Source organism: Sus scrofa, chromosome 18 (assembly GCF_054392235.1).
Source record: "Sus scrofa isolate SSC_HxYL_T2T_F1_AM1 chromosome 18, Sscrofa_HxYL_maternal_Yorkshire_Landrace_v2.0, whole genome shotgun sequence".
In the NCBI taxonomy this organism is placed as follows: domain Eukaryota; kingdom Metazoa; phylum Chordata; class Mammalia; order Artiodactyla; family Suidae; genus Sus; species Sus scrofa.
The window spans coordinates 53,260,992-53,280,581 of NC_139400.1; the positions used below are offsets into that span (position 1 = coordinate 53,260,992).

The 19,590-nt window shown below is 41.5% G+C and overlaps 1 long non-coding RNA gene across 6 annotated transcripts in view; it reads left to right on the top strand.

Annotated features, from left to right (window-relative positions):
• LOC102167346 (uncharacterized) overlaps positions 1 to 18,665 on the top strand; it is a 55,091-nt gene extending 36,426 nt beyond the window's left edge. For 2 of the 6 annotated variants that reach the window (XR_002340316.2, XR_014834064.1), the window contains 3 exons: positions 6,850 to 6,958; positions 13,876 to 13,957; positions 15,690 to 16,860. This is a non-coding gene — a long non-coding RNA (uncharacterized LOC102167346). Of the gene's footprint in view, positions 1 to 6,849; positions 6,959 to 13,875; positions 13,958 to 14,132; positions 16,861 to 17,842; positions 17,984 to 18,475 lie in introns of those variants that run through there. The other 4 variants (XR_014834062.1, XR_002340315.2, XR_014834066.1 and 1 more) reach the window with 4 other exon arrangements.
• Positions 18,666 to 19,590: the final 925 nt, after the last annotated feature.

The window sequence follows — 19,590 nt, forward strand, 5'->3', positions numbered from 1 at the left end:
GCCCTTAGAAAATAAAAACTGCTTCCATAAAAAAAAAAAAATGAAATAATGCCATTCGCAGCAACATGAATGGACCTAGAGATTACCATACTAAGTGAAGTAAGGCAGAGAAAGACAAATACCATATGATATCACTTTTATGTAGAATCTAAAATATGACACAAATGAATTTCTCTGAGAAACAGAAACAGACTCACAGACACAGAACAGACATGTGGTTGCCAAGGGGGAGTAAAGGAAGGATAGATTGGGAGTTTGGGATTAGCAGATGTAAACTATCATATATAGATTGGGTAAACAACAAGGTCCTACTGTACAGCACAGGGAACTATTTTCAATATCCTGTATAAACCATAATGGAAAAGAATATATATATGAAATCGAATCACTTTTCTGTACAGCAAAAATTAACAACATTATAAATCAACTATATTTTAACAAAATAAATTTTTAGGGAGTTCCCATTGTGGCTCACAAGCATCCATGAGGATGCAGGTTCGATCCCTGACCTCGCTCAGTGGGTTAAGGATCCGGTGTTGCCGTGAGCTGTGGTGTAGGTCACAGATGTGGCTTGGATTCTGTGCTGCTGTGGCTGTGGTGTAGGCTGCCAGCTGCAGCTCCAATTTGAACCCAGGCCTGGGAACGTCCATAAGCCACAGGCGTGGCCCTAAAAAAATTTTTAAGAAAAGCTGCTTTAATTTCTCATACCCTTGAATTTCACAGGTTATATTTCTAATGAGAAAAGATACATGCATACTATTTTTATTAACTTAAAAATGTTTGACAAATTTTAAGCCACTGAACAAGTATAATTTACTATTAAGCTATTATTTCAAATCAGAAAGTGAAACTCATCTAAATTCTTTTCTAAACATTCATACTTCCAGTCCAGAAAAATAATCTAAAAATAACAGTTAATGAATGTCTTAATTGTTCTTCCTTGTGCTTATCACTAGCCATTGTCATTGCTTGGCCGGACTGTTCCCAAATGTACACAAAATGTGAATTTCTATTCTGCACAGATATTAAAATAGGCTCTGACAAAGACAAAGGATGAAGTGAAAAAAAAGGATAACTTCAAATGTGTATTTTACAATAAATGTACCATGTACTTCTGAGAATTTGCTTAAATCAATATTTTTAAGTCATATTGTTGCCCAGTTCTATTTGCCAAATGTAAAAGGTTCACCACAGGACAGAGTTAATACACTTTGCTAATTTATGTTTATTGATAAGGACTTGGCTGGAGGAGGAAGATTCAGCTTTTACTTCGATAAAGAATGTGAGCGTTAGAACTTGGAACTGAATATTGCTGCAGTACTACTTGGAAAAAATACAATTAAAAGCTCTTCCCTGTTTTGCTTTCATCTAAGCTACAGACCCACTCACCCATCCTGATCGCCTCTGCCAACAGACACCATACATATAGTCCTATGTTTGTATTCATTGATCACTGATAAGTAAGTGATCAGCCAAGGGTTTGGGTTGCCACAGACGGAACCAGCTATGCAAATGTAATGGGTTGGAAGGCTGTGGGAACACTAGTGGGTCCACCAAAGTCTGAAGAACAATCACTGGAAAGACAGGAACCAAGGGACTCTGTGGCATGGAGAAGCAGACACACCTGTAGGAGCAGAAACCCCAAGGCCAGCGTGCTGCTGCAAGTTTTCATCACTTCTTAGGCTCAGGAGTCAACCTCCTGGAAGAGATTGTTTGATTGGCCAATGTCAGGTTGCATGACCACTCCTGGGCTAGGCCAGGGCAGAGAGAAGGAGAACACAGCCTCTTTCATGTCCTTAGAAGTGTCTGGACTTAGGTTCCCACCAAGAACTTATATAACTAGGGAAAAGAAATTCTCAGAAAGGAAACTGGTATACTCTTGAAGAAGAGCAATGAATAAATACCAGCCAGCTACAACTGTATGGATATTTACTACTGTAAGTTGAGGAAGGATTGATAAGAGTTGCCAACAAATAGCAAGGACGCTGGGGAGAGCAGCTGCAGGAACACTGAGCACGAAACAGCTTCCCTGAGCCTTTGACATTGGCTAGGCACTCAGCTGTGATTTAGTTGTGTCACTTTATTCAACCTGCATGACAACTCTATGCTGTAAGTACTCTTCCTGTTATTTCTGTCTTACCTTGAGATCAAAAACAAAACAACCTAAGGTTTATAAAGATAAAATGGTTTATTAATGCGGGCAGCATTGACGTTGGAGCCAGTTGGTCCTTTGTTATGGGGGGCTGGCCTGTGCACTGTAGGATGTTCCACAGCCTGGCCTCTACACACTAGACACTGTTTTACCCCACCTCCCACTTGTGACAACTAAACATGTTTCCAGACATTGCTAAATATGCCTGGGGCAGCACAAAATTGTCCTCAGTTGAGAACCTACTGATATAAAGTCATTTTCCCAAGTCACGCCCCATAAGGATTTCTCTCAGATGTGTCTGAAACCAGAACCTAAACTGCCAACCGTGTTCTTGACCCACATCACCCACATACAAAGCATCTTCACACAGATTATTTCTCTAGTATCTGTTAACACTCCTATAGGGGAGGTGAGGCAGGTTTGGTTGTCTTCCTGTTTCCTTTGGGGAAATGAAGCTTCACCGAGTTTGTGATTTGCCTGAGATCTCTCAGTTCTCAGTTTGTCAAGCCACCACTCAAAAAACCTCTTTTTAGGTTGTTTGGCTTTTAGTTTGTTTGGTTTTCTTTACCTCTAACCCAGGATTTTTTTTTCCATTCTGCCACAGTTTTACTAAACAAGAGAATTAGTATTAGGAATACCACAGAAAAGAAAGTTGGACTTGGAGAACAGAATTGTGGTTGCCGAGGGGGAGGGAGTGAGATGGACTGGGAATCAGGGATTAATAGATGCAAACTATTGCCTTTGGAATGGATAAGCAATGAGATCCTGCTGAATGGCACTGGGAAGTATATCCGGTCACTTATGATGGAGCATGATGAAGGATAATGTGAGAAAAAGAATGTGTATATATATGTGTGTGTGACTGGGTCACTTTGCTGTACAGTAGAAAATTGACGGGACACTGTAAACCAACTATAATGGAAAAAACAAAAATCATTGTAAAAAAATTTAAAAATCCAATTTTCACAGCAAAAAAAAAATATTAGGAATAACTTCTTTGATCAAATGTTAAGGAGAAATATAAATTCCCCTTGAATGACGAAGTTTTACTGTTTTGAAACAAGTAAAAAGTCAAAAAGAATGAAGGAGGAAAGAGGAAAGAAAGAAGGGAAAATAAGTTCATCTGGCTGCCCCAAGGTTTTATCCTCTCTCACCAAAAACAGACTCTCAATACACATCACAAGTCACTTTGTACCCTAGGAGAACTAAAGGGAAAGACTCCTTTGGGTTTCCTTGCAGGATGGCCCCATACTCCATCTGACATGCTCAGGCACTGTTTTATTTCTGACTCAGAGGGAAGACTGACTCACAAATACCACGTTACCACTTAACCTTTCATTGAAAGTCTCATGGCCAAGACCAGGTCTAATTCGAGGAAGCTTGGAGTAAGAGATCAGATGAGTTCATGGCCCAAGGCAGAATGGCTGCAGATGGTTGGTAAGGAAAGACTTTGATAGCTGAGATGTTCGTGACTTAAAAGCAAAACAAAACTCCTGGCTAATTGGGAACCAAGACAGTGCCTAAAAAGGAAACAACAGGCCTTGGTTAACCGCCAGAGCTCCCAAACCTGGTCCCATCTGCTGGGAAGTGGTGACCAGCAATGATATCTAAGAACGCTAAGGGTCCTGCTGCTCACCATCCACTATCACCACTGACCTCCCCAGCTGCAAGTCCTGGAGACACAGCATCTGGCCCAGCTTTGATGAAAGTGTGGCTTTGGGGGAGTGGGAGATGTGAGGGCTGTATGAGCTTAAACCAGCTTTCCAGCTCTTCTTTTCTGCCTCTCGTATGTCAAACCCAGTGTGGTACAGTAGACAGAGCCTGTGAGGGCAGCAGACTATATTCAAGCCCCAGCTTTGACTTTCAATCTTTACTTTCTTTTGGTCTCTGTTCCTTCGTCTGTAAAACTAGATGATTGTACTTGTTTCCCAGACTTGTTGTGACAACTTAATGAAGGTCTGTTTGCAAGACATCTAGGAGAAATGCGTGTCATACAATAGATGCTCAGTTAAGGTTTTCAGCTCCTTTACTGTAGAACCCAACTTGGGTTTCCTCCACACAGCCTCCTTCTCTGCTGTCAGTCAGTACACACTGAATGTGGTGATGTGAGTTTCACTTCTGCTCCTGCCCCTTGCTCAGGCATCACCCCCCATCCCCAGATGCCCTCGCCTTTTCCTTTAGGGATCTTTCCTTCCTTTCATGAGCTAGAGCCACTTCTGAGAATTCTTCAGTGAAGGCTCTGACTTGGATAGAGTGGCACTAAATGCTATTTCAAGCACTTGTTTCCACAGTGAACTCCTGGCACAACACTGTATTGACAGTTTCTTATCATGCACAGAATAATTCTAATGCATACACTCCAGGCCCCCAAAGTTCCTGTCCTCACTGATACACTCATGTACACAAAGTCGTACATTTCTAAACAAGAGAGATTAAAAACTCAGCAGGAAAGTAAAAGAAGGTTTGGGGACTGTTTTCTTCTTTATTTTTTAATTGCTTAGATGAAAAAAGATCCCATGGGGGGAGACTCTTCTTTTAAAAAATCCAGGTTAATGAAATTCTTAACCAATTTTAAGGAAAATCTTAAAAAATTCATACAAATATCTGATTTACTGTATCTCCCTTCATCTCCGGTAAATTATATGGGCAGTCCCAATCTCATTTTCTCCTAGTAAAGACTTCTCTCAAGATAGGAAAGTCAGAAACCCATTCAAATTAAGGCATAAAAAGCTGATAGTGAAAGTTTTTCCTAGAGGAAGTTGCTGTTTGATCAAGAAAGTAGACTCATGCTGAAGAAAGTTGTGCTGTGGAGTTTGGACGTCAGCAAAGTGAGATTTGGGAGGGCAGCCTTCCCATTACCCCTCCCTGGAGAGTAGGAAATATTCTTCCATTTAGGATTTGCTTCTTGGCTTGCAATAAATATCTCTTTCTGGGTTTTAGTCAGGGATTTAGGGAAAGAATGAGGAAGATGGGAATGGTCCAGGCTGCAGGAGGTTTTGTCTCATAACATGCTACAAAACAGCTTTCCTCCTCAATAGAAACAAGTATGCAGAGCTCACCAGTAGACCTCTCAGTATCCACGCTCACCAGTTCTTGACCTCCGGGGGTGGAGACACATCATCAGCCCCCTTGCAGCTAGCTAGGGTCATGTGACTTAGCTCTGGCCAATAAGAAGTGTCATGTGCCAGTGTCACGTTCCACCTGTACCCTTGTCAAGGCTTCTTCATCCTGTTGCTGAAACACGGCACTCACTGTGTTGACCCTGGGATGTGGGTCATCCATGGTGAAGCAGTGCAGTAGAGAGAGCCTGGTTCCCTGGATGCCTGGCCCCCTGAGATCATAGCTGCCCTGAATCATCTGCCTACAGTTTTAAAATAGACGGAAAGAAGCTTCTCTCCAAGCTATTTGGGGGTGTGTGTGTGGGGGGGGTTGTTCCTCGCTCTTAAAGCTGAATGCAAGCCTGCCAACAAGCCTACAACAGATAAGTGTAATGTCTCAGCTTAACTAAAGCTCACTAACTAATCCTATTGATTGCCCGTCGTGTTTATTTGTACTTAAGTTCAGCTCATGCTTGGTGGGCTAGCCTGGTTAAATAATCATCATGTTTATCGCTTTTCTCTAGTTAAGTGCCAGAGTGCCCCTAACATTGCCTAACATGATGTTGTAACATAAAATTTATTTCTAAGAGAGCCTTGCACACAGACCCATGTAAGCACACACACGTGTGTGTTATAACATATACATACTTTCATTGAGATAGCAGCTGTATAGGTGGAAAGCCTTCTTTCCAGCATGCCACATCTGGGTAAACTCCAAGAGCCAATTGCCTTTTTCACTTTGTCAGAGAGTAGAAAATGACTCATTGTATCCAAAGCAGGCTTAAGTGCCCCTGATTTATTTACCTATCTGCATTCAATTAGAAAAGTGCCCTTATTTTCTATTTATTTATAGACGTCATTTTGGTTATGCCGGTGCTTTACTGTATGTTGTTCACTTCCCCCGAACAGAGAGGCATGTTTACAAAGCCCTTACCCATAATTAGTGTCACTCAGTGGAACAAGGCACCTCTGTTTTGTACCTGCCACAGCTGTCATGCTGTCTTCAGAACGAATTGCACTGATGGACGACTTGAGTCACCAGTTTCTTCAGAAAGTAGCATAAAAAGTGTTATTGCTGTGAGTCTGGTGCTCAGGGAAGCCGTATCAGGTGTTATACTCTGTGACAGCCTAAGCTCAGAGAGAGCTTCCTCTGTTACATTTCCAGTTAATTATTCTTGTACTTTTCAATAGCTCCATGTCATAAAAACAAGGCGTGCAGTCAATTCGGATTAGCTTTATCCTGTCAGGTGATGGCAGACCTCAGACGACACGTTAATCAGTGGAGTTGGCTTGGGTGTTCTACGCTTGTGACTACTGTCAGCCATGTTTAAGTTGTGGGGGTAGGAGGCGGGGAAAGCATTTTTTATGGGTATACATTTCATTAGGATTCTAATAAAAGTGCCGTGTCTGAGAAAAATATAACATGCTCCACGGCTGTGTTTAATTTTTCTTTAGGACACTTTTCTATTAACATAAATTGCTTGAAGGAAAAGCATGTTGTAAGTAATATTTTTCTCCAAACATGAAGCCTTATTAAAACTTCAAGATATTTTTTTTAAATCATCATGATTCTCTCTTCTTTTGCTTTTGGTTCTTCAGATTCAATCACAGGCCAAATGGACTTCATTCCAATGCCATGCCAAGTGTGGGCAGCAAGAAATGGAGACATGGCTGATGGAATTCACCAGGCCTCCTCCGGGCTGTCCAAGTAGGTACTGCATTGCACACGCACATTTTGTCCCCAAGGAAGCAGAAGCTTTACAGAGCTGCCTTCCAACCTGCTAGTGTAATAAGCACAATATAGAAACTTCCTTCTCTTGCTTGAAGAGTTCAAGATGTGTATACACAATCAAAATGAAACAGAGAAGTGAAAATCTCTTGTACTGGATTAATACATGCCACTTTACTAGGAATGCTTTTTCCTGTGGGTAACAGAAGAGGTCAGCAGCACTGGCGTAAATCAAGGCACATTTATGTCTTGCTGAATGATGTAGCTCGGTCCCATTGAAGAATTTGGATGTCATCAGGGACCTAGGCCCTTTCCATCCTTCTGCTCTATGTACGCATTCATCCTTAGTCATGGCTTTTCAGGGTCAAAAGATGGCTCCAGGCAAGAAGTTAAACTCTTCCAGAAGCCCACAGTCTAACTGGATCACAGGAAGGTATCTAGAAAGCAGATAATTAGATTTTTCAGTCTGAAGTGGGATGTGCACAGAGGAGAAAGGAATTGGGAATGGCTGATGAGTCAACCAGCAAAAGCCACTGAAAGACCCCAGGTCATGCAGGGGGCCAGTCGGGGAGCGGGGCGGAGGGCACTTGAATTAGCCAGATAGTGGCCTTCCTCCTCCACTTAATAAACTTAGAAGCACGGCCTTAGTACTGCAGGAATCCACTCTCCACCTTGCAGTCAGAGAGATCTTGCTAAAGTTTTATTCTGATCAAGACCCTCTTCTGCTACAAATTCTTAAACACTTACCACTGATCTCAGGGTACAGTTCAGATGCCTTAATGTGCTTAACACTATCTTTAATGGTTCACTTCTTACTTCTAGAGCCTTATCTCTCAACACTACCACCCTTTGAGTTTGACACAAGTTATTCTGACCTACTTCGAGTTTTCCAGTTGTACCCCAATCTCCCATTTTTGTATGCTGCTCCCTCTGCCTGAAACATTTTATCCTGCAGACATGCACACATACACACTATTCCACCTGGCTAATTTTTCTTTTTTTAAAAGATACGATTAACATAAAACATTGTATTAGTTTCCAGTATATAACATAATGATTCAGTGTGTGTATGTATTGTGAAATGATCAGTGAATCTAGTTAACATTCATCACCCCACACAGTTAAAATTTTTTTTAATCTGATGAGAACATTTAAGATCTATTCCATTAGCAACTTTTATGTATACAATACAGTATTATTAACCATAGTCACCATGCTATAGGTTACATCCCCAGGACTTATTCTTGTGGCTGATCCTGCAGATCTCAGTAGAAATAATTGTAACTCATTCTTTCTGGGAAGCTACCCTCACTCCAATGGCAAGTTCATTGCCCCTCCCATAGACTCTCCTAGAATCCCATACTACTCTATCAGCATGTGGGATCTAGGACTGGACTCTGGGGAGAAAAAGAAGCACTTCTAAGGGAAAGAATGTGGATGAGAAAAATGAAAAACAGTTTTTATCTATTTCTTTCACTTAAACTGACCCCAAGTCCCCATTCAGAGTTGGGAAGGTATTTACCATGGCCAAGCAGTTTAGTGCAGTGGGTAAGAACATGTGCTGAAAGTCAAACTGCCTTAGTTCAGACCCCTGCTTCATCCCTTATTAGTGGAGAGATGCTGGGTACATTGCTTAACCTTTCTCAGGTTCAGTTTCCTTATCTGTCAGATGGGGTAATGGTAGGGTTTACCTAAAGTAGATGTGATTGGCTGTCTACTCAACATCTCTTACCCCCACCATGAGCATCTTCTGCAAAAAGCACAGGTGGCCCTAAAGAAAATGAGATGCAAGGAAAAGTGAGTCCCCTTTGCTTCCTCTGGGGCTAGACATAAAGAACACAAACGCTGAGATATCGTGGCGGTTACCTTATGACCCCGAAGAGAGTCAACTCAAGGACAAAGTCACATACTGGAAACAGAGCAAAAAGACAAAAAGAATCCAGGTTCTTAATGGTATCAAATGATGAATTGACCAATCTTAAAGCTGCCCTACCTTTCGACCTTTTATTCCTAGGGATAATTCATTTCTTTATCACTTAAGAAGTCATTTCTAGTTGGCATTTTTCATACTTACAACGGAAAGAAGTCTTAGGTAATATGCTCCCTCTAAAGACTGTGAGAATAAAAAGAACTAATGCATATAAAGAGCTCAGTGCAGGACCTGGCGCAGAGAAGGCCCTTGAAACATGATGTCAGTCATCGTCATCAACCAATGGCTCTTCTGGGTCAGTGAAGAGAGATTGTTCCCAGTGCAGCTCACGCCAGGGCAGAGAGTTCTGGAGGATACATTCCTCGAAGGAAGGAACCTTGTCTGTGTAAAAGTCACTAATTCCTATCATTATCCAGGCCAATGCCAAAGACTCTATGAAGAATAATTAGAATAATTTCTGATTACAATGTGGCAGTCTCATCAGCTCTATGACTATCAAATGATACCAGAATATTAAGCTTCAAATCATGTCTCTTTGTTTTTTAAAAAAGATTTTTAAAGAAAATCTTGGAAAACACTTGGAAACTGGCAATTATAACTAGTTGCATGTGGTTGCCATGAATGGCCCAGTTTTCTAAACTGTTTGATTTATTTGGGGGGAATGTTAATTTACATTTGTCCCTTTCACTCATCACTATCCCTTTATTACCAAACTTTATTACTGTGGACTATAAATTCCTACACAGCATATGGACCACATAACTTTCTTGGATACCTAATTAACAAGGATTTTCTTCTAAACTGTAATTATAACAAAATATGGTACATTTAGCTTAATTTTCAATTTAATGCTTGAAGGTGCATAGGAAATTTAGCTCCGTGGCTCAGAGATGGGGAAAGCTGCCATGTATACACTCAATCCTTAAGAGTGGGTCTGGGAAACAGATGTTCGTAGGAGCAAAAGAGAGATGAGGATAATGAAAAAGTGTATATGAAATGATATCAATGATTAAAGGCCAGGATGTAGTTCATGCTCATTAATAGATGAGGAGAAAGGAATAGGAAAGGGAAATCTCAAAGTTATCAAAGAACATAAAAGACACTCCATTCTTGGCAGAGGCAGCCTGTCTTCTTCCTGGCTCCTTCACAAACATCTTTCTTCCTCCTTCATGCAGCCCAGTGATGTGGACCTGAAGCCACTCAGGTCCACATCACTGGGTGTGTGTCTCGAATGGGAACTAATTCCTCTGAGTAGGAAAGACCACGGAGAACACTGGGAAACCTAACATTAGGAACTATGCGGTCCTAAGATTGTTTTTCTAGGGCATATGTTTCATGAAAATATTTAGGAGATGAAAGCTATTCCATAAAATCATATGTTACCCCCCCCAAAAAAAATCTCAAATGCTTTTTTGCAGTCATAGTTTCTATTCCCACTTCACCCTGCCACCCCAGCCACTTAGCACAGTTAGCTCTTAATTTGCCTGAGCAGAGATATATATAATCTACCTCTGGATGCATTGATGAGTGTCTTTGGAATGCATTTTACTCCTATCATCATATAAAGGTGTCTGATGGGAGTTCAGGAAGAGTTCAAAATTCATGGTACCTATTGGGACTCTTTATGTCATATTTGTGTCTATATGTCATAACTGACACAAAGTCCAGTTCAAATTGACTCAAGCCAAAAAAGGGAATGTACTGGCTCACATGATTGGAAAGGCCAGAGATAAAGCTAACTTCAGGTAAGGCTTTGATCTAGAGGCTCAAAACAGTATCAGTGGCCAACAGGCACATGAAAAAAAAAAAAAAAAAAGCTCAGCATCACTAATCGTCAGAGAAATTCAACTCAAAACCACAGTGAGATATCACCTCACACCTGTCAATAAGGCTCTCGTCAAAAAGAACACAAATAAATGTTGGCAAGGATGTGGAAAAAGGGAACTCTATCTAGTACGCTATCGGTTGGATTACAAATTCATGCAGCCACTGTCGAAAACAGTATGGAGATTCCTCGAAAAACTAAAAGTAGAACTACCATATGATCCACTGCTGGGTGTATATCCGAAGAAAATGAAAGCACTCATTTGAAGAATGCATGCACCCTAGTGTTCATAGCAGCACTGTTTATATAAATATGGAAGCATCTAAGTGTTCCATCAACAGATGAATGGATAAAGAAGATGTGTGTACGCACACGCGCACACACACACACACACACACACACATACACACACACACTGGAATATTACTCAGCCATAAAAAAGAATGAAATTCAGCCTTTTGGAGCAACATACATAGACCTACAGGGTATTACTTAGTGAAATAAATCAAAGAACGGCAGACACCTTGTGTTGTCACCTATATGTGGAATCTAAAAAATAAAACAAATGAATGTATATGACAAAACAGAAACAGACTCACAGATATAGAGGGTTACCAGTAGGAAGAGAGAAGGGGAGACAGACAAGATAGGGGTAGGGGATGAAAAGACATGCACCACTAGGTATAAAATAAATAAGCAAGAAGAATATATACAGGGAAATATAGCCATTATTTTGTGATAACTTTAAACGGGGTATAATCTAGAAAATATTTAATCACTGTTATACACCTGATATTAATATGAAATTGTAAGTCAGCTCTACTGCATATAAAACCCATATGACAAAAGAGTAGGCTTCTCTCCATGTCTTTGCTCTTCCTTGTGAGTTGGGCTTTATCGTCGAGCTTTCCACAGTGTCTTCCGTGCCCTGCATCACCCCCGAAGTTGAGGGCTCTTCCTGGAATGACAAGTGAATGTCTGTGTCCATCCTCACACACTACACCACACCATCTGGTAAATCCCGTGGAGGAGAGAAAGGAATCTCTTTTCTAGAAGTTCTAGCAAAGGTGTGGGGTTTTTTTCCTGTCATCTCAATGGATATTGTTGAATTAATGGTCTCTCCTTAAAGCAACACCAGAGCCAGAGGAAACAGGTGATGTGATTGGCTTCAGCCAATCACATGAAATTTTAGGAGAGTAAAATTCCACCCACACCACGTGGTAGAAGTGGAGGAAGGGCACTTTCTCAAAGGAAATTTGAAGGAGTAGAAGCCAAGTGTGCTAAACAGCTAGTGGTAGCACCACATCTACCCAGGTAGCTTACCCTCAACAAGTGGCACTCTTCTCCATCTCAGAGATGTCATGGAATGTCACTCTTTGGAGGTGTCAGAAAAGGCAATGAAATATCCTTAAAAGGATGTAGATACAGATATTATATATATGAACATGGATATAGATATATTTCCTTAGTATATTCCTTAGGTTAACCTTCGTGACTCTGAAGGACAAAAGGCAGCACTTTACCCTGCATCTCACCATGGATGGTAAAATGCCAGAATCCCTACAGGATATTCAGGGTGTTAACTTTCCTCTTTAATTGCCTCTGTATAACACCAAGTATATGATTTAAAAGGCCTTTACTATAACCAACAGCAATAATTTCATTAACTAATTCACCCGCAAATAAAGTAAGAATTGATTTTTTTTTTTTTTTTGATGGGCATCATAGCACCCTTTCCCCAGAGCACACAGGAAACAAAATTCACAGTGATTTCTCCAGTGTTTGGCACAAGGTGTGTCACATAGTACAATGTGAATAAATATTTGAACACATATTCCTTTGAAATGACTATTCCTTTGAATGAATGATTGAATAAGGTAAAAATGCAGGTGTCAAAGTGAAAAGAGACTTGGTCACAATCCCAAGTTGTACATCACCTCCTGGCACCTTTGCATCACTGGAGCTGCGGTCCCTGATGAAGCTGGTGACCATTCACATGGTCATGGCTTTAAAAAATATCTCATTTTAGTCCCAGTAAGCCAGTTATAATTGGACCTACTTTCTCAGCTGGTTCATAGGGCATAAGGACTTGGAGCAAAAGCAAAATTGTAAAAATTCACACCTCTCCTATTGGCCCTTCCTCCTAAAATCAGTGCCAAGGCTTACACCCCTCTTTCGCTTTTCCTGCCACAAAAGGACACTGGACTGATGAGGGATGGGGAGAATTTGGATCAGAAAAAAAATCTGTAAAACCCATTACATTTCAAGTGTGGCTCCAATAAGTTGCTAATTTGACATGAAAATTAGGGAAAGCTAAGAATAAAAAAGCATTCCATCTAAAGTTTATTCAGATGAAGGGTAAAGTGAAAGGCAAAAGTTAGAAATAGTCCTAGGTAATCTTTTGTTTATAGTTTCCTTTAACTTTACTTCTAAGGTTATAACCCCTGCCAGGATACCCTGCCGAGAGCTCTCCCAACTGCAAAATGACAGAAAGATCCTACTGTTGCTCTCGGCCTGGCTGTCACTGATGTGCTGTGGACTGTCTCCACTTAGGGCAGTTCTTGCCACCCTAGAGCCTAGAATTGTAGAGCCAACAATACCCTGACAAGGTCCAGCGCAGTTGGAGTCAGGAAGTCTGCACCTGGCAGCGTTTGTCTGTGGAATTCGGGTTCCTACGTTGCATGTCTTACCCCAGCACTAATACTATCATTTAAGAAATGAGAAAAGAGCTAGGCCAAAGGCAAGGTTGGTTATGCCATAAATAACCTCACGTTCAAAGCAATTTATGCAGCTGCCTGGTGAGCCAGGCCTAAGAGACTGGCACACACGGCTGCTACATGTATGGCCCAGTTGGGGAGTGTTCTGTGCATGGAATGTGGCTATTGGCACAATTTTGTTCTGTACCTGGACCGATTTGAATTGCTGACTCATTGCCAGGAAACCTAGCAGACCTTTGGGAACCCATTAAAAAGAAGGCCATATATTTTGTGTGACTTGTGAATGGAAAGATGGATGTTGTCAGAGGCCCTTTTTTGCTGCCAGATTGGGCATAAGATGAGCATAATGGGGATTTAGATTATACAGAAAGACCCTTTTCGTAGACTTTATTTTGTAATAGCTAATAATTATAATAACTTCCAGGTATTGAGTGTCTTCTATGTGCCAGGCGGTATGCTGAGCAACTTAGATATATTATCTCGAATTCTCATCACTGCCATGTAAGGTGAGTGAGGGTGTGTGTGTGTGTGATCATTATAAACAAGGCAGCTGATGTTCAGAGAGGTTAAATGACCTGCCTAAGGCTAGGAATGTGCCGCAGAGGAAATCAGACCTAGTTTTCTTCGGGCTCCCAAGCCTGTGCTTTTCTCCCTAAGTCATGCTGTCTCCTGCCACGGCAGGGTTCTGCCCGAGCAGAGTAAAAAGCCACATAAATAACGGATGCTCCTGTGAACACCAGCCTCTGGATGGACCCCTGGGGGTGCTGGGATGGATAACACACAGATCTCAGCACATGGACGTAGCCCATGCCCAACCCAGGGCAGCGTTTCATTGTTCTCACTCGGAAAGCATCTCTTCCCACACTTTCTCTGGTCGGAGCACCAAGTCCAGGATGAGATTTTGAAACCCAGTGGAGATGGACACTTGGAACACAACAGTCTCTCCAGGATACCAGTCCTCTCTAGCTCAGGACGGAGAGCTCCGCTAACAAATGGTTTGAATTATAGGGAATTTGAATGTGTTCTCTTTTCTTGGACAGAGTCGATGCAATTATGAAATAACCCCATTTTGAAAGTGTGTTGTCCAGATGCTGCTACAGCTGAGTCTTTTCACGAACAGCAGACTCCTGACCATTTCTTGTGGAGTCACACCCCCGCATGAGCAGTGGACATCCATGATCTGAGAAAGAATTCCAAAGTGAAATTGACACTATTGCATTGGAAATTCAGGCTATTGAAACCTAGAAAATCCTGATTGGGGAGGGGGCAGAGTTAATATTATTTAGAAAAGAAACAACAGCTGTTTAATGATAGCTTAGGAATTAGAAAAATCTCGTAATTTGCCAAGATGAGCCAAATGTTGTGACATATTAAATGCTGACATTGAAACATGCTCTATTATGAGTTCCCCATGGCTTACTCACTTCGTTTTTTTAAAGGGGAAATTTTTTGGGGGGGGGCATAAGAATTTTCTATTCTTGGACTCAATCTAAATAATTTTCCCTCCTTCCTGCCTTCCAAGTGGTATTAAATCAAAGACCACTTTGAGCTGTGCAGAGAGGGGATGAGTCTCTCTAAAAATTAATTAACTAATAAAAAAAAAAAATCTCCTGCTCTGGCCTTAAAACCCAGAATGGCTGGAACAACACAATGGAAATCTCACAATAAAAGACTATTAATTTAGGCCTAAGGAACAAAATTGCATCAATGCCTTGACAAATACTTCTTAAAATTAAAATTGCATGTTTGCACATGGTGACTAGATTTGACTGTGTGAATATTTTTATGGCATTATAAGCCCCAGGGTCATGATGTACAAGATTTGCTAGAATGAAGAGGGAGAAATGTCCCACAGAGGTCCTTTTACTTCCCCGTTTCTGTCCTTCTCAGTTTCTCATAGACGGGATCACTGATCCCTTAACCTATATAAACTGAGCCACCATTGCCCACCCTCCCCCCGTCCCATCCAAGGGTCCAGAGCAACTGGGTTCAGAGAGAGAAAGTATGCAAATAGTAATGGACTGTTCCTCCCACTCCTTCCTAACCCCCTCCCTGCCTCTGGCTCCCCTCCCATCAAGGTCAATGCAGTGGGGTTTAGTATATTATGTCTTCCTTTTCATGTTGCTCAGAGTTCTAATATCTCCATTCTATCACTCATGGCCATTGAGGATACTTTGTCCCCCAGGCTGTAACTAACTGAGGTGGATGTTGTGATGTGCTCCCCAAATCCCCTTTCAGGTCAGAAGAACTTAATCCCCCAGCTGCTGGGAGTGCAGCCAGAAGAAGGCCCTCACCTATTTACCATTTTTGAGACTTGCTTCTGTTGGAGAAAAATGTCTGGCCCAAATCCACACCTCCTTCCAGCAGCAACTGGCATCCGATGACCAATCAATATGGGAATATAAAGGCCTGACCCCCTCAGGTCTCATCCTGCAACTCAGGACAGTGCTGAGGAATTCTCCCAAGTCAGCCATGGCCTTTGCTGGGATAGCATCTCAGCTCCCATCTCTCTTTTCAGTCCCATTCCCATCTCTTCCTTTCACAGAAAAGTTGATCCCAAGAGCATTCCTGAGTATACCTCCTGTATTCTGATTTGAGTCACAGAATCTGCTTCCTGGGGAACCCACCCTGTGTCACCCATTCTCATACTGGCCCCCTTGCGGTAAGGTGGTGTCTGTACCTAAATCTTGAGTTTAACCGAGACCCCACTTTATCCCATCCCTGCCTCTGCACTTTGTAGAGCCAGGCTTCTGCTTGGGGAACTGTGCTGAGATGGTCTGCCCTCCACTGAGGGTTAAGCTGCACCACTGCTGCACAAGGCCATGGTCAATAGCTGGATCTGCATGGCACATCAGCAGTTCCTACCTTCCCAGTAGGCAACGCCTTCACCTCCCCGTTGGCCCTGTGCTGGGCATCTGCCCGATTCCAGACAGGCCTTTGCTACCTCCTGCCCTCTTGAACCACTGTGCGTGCCTGGTTCACCCACTGGCTGAGCCTCTGCAATGAACAAGGCCTGTCCTGCTCTAAAGGGTGAATTGAGACCCAGCCTTTCTCCTTCCAGCACCACTTGACCCCCATCTCAACAAACACCCCTGTTTTGCAACAGATGACGCAGAGGGCTCGGTGGGATCTCAGAAGTGACGACTGAATCTCACATATTGTTTTGCTCCTTTGTAACCTGTGATTTTCAAGTCTTTGTAGGTCTGGCAGAAGGTGGGACAGAGGGGTTGCAGATGCACGGGGGGTGATATTAATGGAATAAACCTCTTTTTTGGCTCTTAAAACGTTACAGCCGTAAACCAGCTATAATGGAAAAAAATAAAAATCATTATGTAAAGAAAATAAAAAATAAAGTGGTATGATATAAAAAATAAAATAAAAACTTTACAGAAGTTTGAAACTCAAGAAATCTTAATGTTTGTGATCTCGCCATTTTAACTCGGCACCAGCAACGCTGCATTGTGAGGAACGCTGCTGGCGCAAACATTCGTTACTTAGAGTTACCGAACAGCTACAGCTCACCTTTCTTTTCCTAAGTATTTAGTAATTCAGAATTTGCACTCCTACTTGTATTACCCCTAAGTAGTCTGAATCAGTGAGGTTTATATCCCAGATACTTTCTTAACCATTCCCAGCTCATGACAGAAAGGGGCTTCTGTCCCACTTTGGTCTTCCTACTCAACCCTCCCTATGCTTCCACACTGAGGCATTTACAGCCACATCTAGAAATAAAAGAGAACACAAGTGTGCTGATGATACATTTTTACATATTAGAGGTTTTTACATTTAAAGATGGTGGGATTAGCAAAGTCTTGGCCAAGCAAGCACCAGAACAGCCTTGCAGAAGGAATGTGGTGTAGGAAGCAGAGAAGGGCCTGGCTTCCTCTGCCTCTCTCCATCTTTGTCCCCAGGGGGCATAGGCTGTTTTCTGCTTCCAACACCACAGTCTTTTTTTTCCAGATTATCCTTGTGCTCACTTAACCAAGATTTCACTAACATAAAACTGTTCTCTGTGTCTGTGAACAATTCTGTCTTCCAACCACATGTACTGCGAAGAGATTCTCATTTCCAAATGGCCTCTCCTTTTCCCTCTATTCAAATCATGCCTGTCCGTCAACGCCAACTCAGAGCCCCACTTCCTGCACAAAGCTTTCCCAGCTCCTGACTTTCAAGAAAGGGGTAAAGGTGGCTGGAATCCAGTGAGCTTGGCATCCGTCCCTCGTGAATTCCAGAAATGGATTATTGAATAGATGATTAATGAGCAAGTGCAAAAGAAAGTGCTGATTGCTAAGAGGTTGTGTAGATCCACCGCATTGAATTCATTATATTCTTGGGGACAGTTCAATTTAAAACAATGAATGTTAATGGGTATTTCTCATGTTGCACACCAGGCACTGTATTAAGCATTCTGGAGAATACAGGACAAGACGAAAGCCAGTACGATCTGACAGAGATATTATATGAGAGGAAAATAATGGAAGACCAGATTCCATTAGGAGTTTAATATCAACCAGGGGGGAAAGCCTTTTGAGGTAAGAGAGTTCCTTCTCTTACCTAGTATTACTCAGCACTGCAATCCCTAACAGAGAGGAGAAAATAAAATACAGCCATACCTCATTCAATGGTACTTCAGAGATAATTGCATTTTTTTACAAATTGAAGGTTTGTGGCACCCCAGTGTCAAGTCTATCAGCATCATTTTTCCAACAGAATTCGCTCACTTCATGTCTTTGTGTCACATTTTGGTAATTCTCGCGGTATTGCGAACTTCATTACTACTGTATTTGTTATGGTGATCTGTGATTAGCGATATTTGATGTTACTGCCATGATTTGTTGAAGGCTCAGGTGATAGCATTTTTTAGTGATGTAATATTTTCAAATTAAGTTATATACATTGTTTTTTAAGACAAAATGCTATTGCACACTCAATAGACTACAGTATAGTATAAATATAACTTTTATATGCACTGGGAAGCCAGAAAATTCATGACTCACTTCATTGTGATATTTGCTTTATTGCAGTGATCTGGAACCGAACCCAAAATATCTCTGAGGTCTGCCTGTACCTGCTTATTAGGTGTGAATGACTTGTATAATGGAGCACAAAGTGTAGTTCCAGAACTATCTCAGTGGATTGAAATGACAGAAGAAAATCCATTTTTCTCAATAATAAACAGAAATAAATGTAAAATCTTAAAAGTTTAATGAAAAATCAGTAGTGTACCAGAAGAATGTTTATGATGTGGAGTTCAATTTAAAAGCAGAAACCTGCATGCCTAAGCTATGATTAAGTGTATATAAAACTCCCACATGGATTATTTTTGAGTATGTATAATCAATTGCTCCAACACAAATTAGGAGCACTTCATAACTGTTCAGGTTAAAAACCATAGGGGTTTTAGTTAATCACAGGGTCAAAAGAAGATAGCAATATGCTGTCCCATGAAAAGGTAGCAACTAGCTCACAAAACTAATGAAACTATCTGCCACATTAAGTATAGTGTTCAAATCAAAAGTAATGATAGTTCACTCTATTGGCGTGGCCAGATTTACCCTGTGTCAAAAAGGCTATTCGATTTTAAGAGGACATTAGCACCCATCAGGAAGAGATTTGTTAAATCAGTTATAGTAATCCCCACAATGGAAACCCAGTTGCTGTTAAAGTGATCATGTGTAGCTACACTTATCAACATGGAGAGATGCCCATGACATGTTATTTAATGAGAGGGGAAAGCGGGTTACAGGAGAACCTGTATAATATCATCCAGTTTATGTAAAGTTAATGCATGTCTATATTTTTTAACATTCTTGAATTTTTTAAATGCATGTTTGAGCAGTTCTCTCATGGCTAAGCAGATTAAGGATCCAGCGTTGTCAGTGTTGTGGCTCTGGTTATGGCTGTGCCTCTGGTTTGATTCCTGGGCCCAGGAACTTCTACATGCCGTGGGTATGGCCAAAATAAATGAATAAATTTTGAAAGTGCATATTTCTTAACATGAAAATTTGAGAGACAGGACTAGTCTGCCTCCACAGAAGATTGTTGGAGAGGGCAGGCAGACGGGAAGGAGTGCGTGGCTGTAACCCTCAGATAACTCCATCTAGCAGAGGAGGCAGTAGGCTTAGAGTTGCCGCCTACT